General features: G+C 41.0%; 2 protein-coding genes across 2 annotated transcripts in view; both read left to right on the top strand.

The window, feature by feature from the left end:
- The window catches only part of LOC117956462 (involucrin-like), a 107819-nt gene that overhangs the window by 102397 nt on the left and 2516 nt on the right, over positions 1-2906 (top strand). The window lies entirely within an intron of this gene.
- Positions 2816-2906, top strand: part of LOC117957226 (zinc finger protein 271-like) — a 39548-nt gene continuing 39457 nt past the window's right edge. Inside the window, exon 1 of the mRNA XM_034892823.1 lies at positions 2816-2906. The gene's annotated coding sequence lies outside the window, so the exon portion shown is untranslated.

Below are 2906 nucleotides of genomic sequence, written 5' to 3'. Positions count from 1 at the left end.
AAAGTAGTGATTATTTACATGGAGTCTGGTGGAGATATGCTGCTCTATACACACTAAAAGTAGTGATTATTTAAATGGGGTCTTGTGATTTCGGGGCTGTTCTAGATAAACAAAGGTTCTTATTTAATAGGTAATCCCTGAGGACTGGGGATTATTACATAGTAGTGATGTTCACCTTGGACCACAACAGCACAGTGTTGTAACAACTGAGGCTTAGAGGCTGTATGTCTGTCTGTGTGTGTGTGTGTGTGTGTGTGTGTGTGTGTGTGTGTGTGTGTGTCTCTCTCGCTCTGTTTGTGAGTGTTACTAGAAATGAAGAATTCTCCCATGTAAATGACGTATATGTATGTTTTTATTGCAAGTTAATGGAGCAATCATTGTTATGTTATACCCCAAGCAGTACATCCCTATATATAACATCACTTATACAGCCCTGTTAAAGGATGAGCCAGTACAGGAACCATTCACCATTCACACACATTCATACACAACTGTACAAGGTGCCACCTGCTCATCAGATAAACAATCACACACATTTACACACCGATGGCACAGCATCGGTGGCAACTCAGGGTGAACAACCAGTTCTTTTTTTATAACAATCACAATCCAGGTGATACGATACAGTTCCACAACACTTCTCTGTATGTGTTTCCTCAGATGTCCAGCAGCTGTTGGTGGTTAAAGAAGAGGTTCCCCCTGAGCAGCAGGAGTGTAGCTCCAGTGTGGACCAGCCAGAGCCAAAGCCCCCCCCACACATTAAAAAGGAGCAGGAGGATCTGTGGAGCAGTCAGGAGGGAGAGCAGCTTCAAGGGCTGGAGGAGGCTGATATCACCAAGTTCCCATTCACTCCTGTCCCTGTGAAGAGTGAAGATGATGAAGAGGAAGCTCAGTCCTCACAGCTTCATCAAAGACACACTCAACACATGGAAACAGAAGCTGATGGAGAGGACTGTGGAGGAACAGAACCAGCCAGGAACTCACATCCACTTTTACAACCAGAGACTGATGACCAGACTGGAGACTCTTCTGAACCTGAGACTGATGACAGTGCTGATTGGAAGGAGACCAGAGAACCTCAGTCAGCTTTAAACTCTCTGAAACATGATACAAGATGTAAGAAAAAATTCAGCTGCTCTGAGTGTGGGAGGACATTTGGCTTCAAGTCACATCTGAAAATGCACATGAGAAGTCATACAGGAGAGAAACCTTTCAGCTGCTCAGTCTGTAAGAAATCTTTTACACGGAGAGAAAGTTTACAGAAACACATGAGAACTCACACAGGAGAGAAAAGTTTCAGCTGTTTTCAGTGTGGGAACCGATTTAGCAGCAAGCCACACCTGAAGAAACATGTGATGACTCACACAGGAGAAAAACCTTTCAGCTGCTCAGTCTGTGAGAAATCATTTAGACACAGAGGAAGTTTACTGTCACACATGAGAACTCACACAGGAGAAAAACCTTTCAGCTGCTCAGTCTGTAAGAAATCTTTTACACAAAGAGGACATTTACGGTTACACATGGTAGTCCACACAGGAGAAAAACCTTTCAGCTGTTCAGTCTGTAAGAAATCTTTCACACAAAGAGGAAGTTTACGGTCACATATGGCCGTAGTCCACACAGGAGAGAAAAGATTCAGCTGCAGTGTTTGTGATAGAAGATTTGCCCGGAGCTTTCAGGTCAAAAGACATAAATGTGTTGGTCTGATGGAAACAGAAGCTGATGGAGAGGACTGTGGAGGACCAGAACCAGCCAGGAACTCACATCTACTTTTACAACCAGAAACTGAAGACCAGACTGGAGAGACTCTGCTGAATCTGAGACTGATGACATGAATTAAAGTTTGTGCCAGTCAAAACTTCTCAAGTATACTAACTATCTTTATGTATCATCATTTAGAAAAAAGATATTATATTGTGTGGTAGGTAAAAGTACACTTTTAAATTTTAATAATTATAAATTATAAATATTAAAATAATATTAGATATTGTTTTGTCTTGTAATGCCTGACATCTAATAAATTATAATCAAGAAATCAGACAAATAACCACCTGATAATGTATAGTGCTCAGACATAATAAAATGTGTGTAATGCCACTCACCTATCATAAGCTTGTAGCCCCTCCAGTGGCCTATGGATATAAAACTGTCATGGTATATCTGGGGCACTTATCTGAACATACCCTGAGAGTTTTGTGATGATTGTGATTTTTTTTGCTATTCAGGATCAGATAATCCGTCTTACTTTTATGCCGGTTTTTCATAGCAACATTGGACTGGATCACCCTGAAATTATTGAGATAGAATGTCAATGGTGATGTTTTCAGTCAGAGCGAAGTTTTTTTTCTTTGATGTTCATGACCACGCCAACAAACCTGCCCACATGTGCATGACGTCAGATCAAGTCGGACACAAATCTAACCGGCACGCAACGTGCGGTGATCCCTGGTGATCGATTCTGCGAAGACCTGACTCATGCCGAACAAGTCTACACAGTGTTTCCTGCTTAATGAAGGTGAAGTTAATGTTCACCTTCAGACAAACAACAAAATCAACTGAAATTACACTGCAAAAACAAAACTTGTATCTTCTTTTTGACACATTAAAAAGAAAGTACCATCTTTAATTCTTTGTTTTTCTCTGAGCTCTGAAAATGTAATAAAGTATTTTTCTTTCTTAAAAAGTGTGTTTCAATCATTCATCTTCCTGCGTCATTTTCTAAAGAAGCCTAAAACACTTCTGGACTTAAATTTTTTAGGCTCATTGACTGGAACATTTCCGGACTTTTAACTTGAAGCTCAGCAACAGATCTCCACCGGAAGCTGTAATCCTGACTGCGGCTAACTTCCCCCTCTGACCAAGATGGCGTCTCTTAGAAAGGAGTGTTAGCAGAGGGTCTTTGTTGT

The sequence above is a fragment of the Etheostoma cragini genome, chromosome 14 (genome assembly GCF_013103735.1).
Source record: "Etheostoma cragini isolate CJK2018 chromosome 14, CSU_Ecrag_1.0, whole genome shotgun sequence".
NCBI classification, from domain to species: domain Eukaryota; kingdom Metazoa; phylum Chordata; class Actinopteri; order Perciformes; family Percidae; genus Etheostoma; species Etheostoma cragini.
Note: the sequence above shows the minus strand (reverse complement) of the source record. Positions and strands in the feature narration are given on the sequence as shown.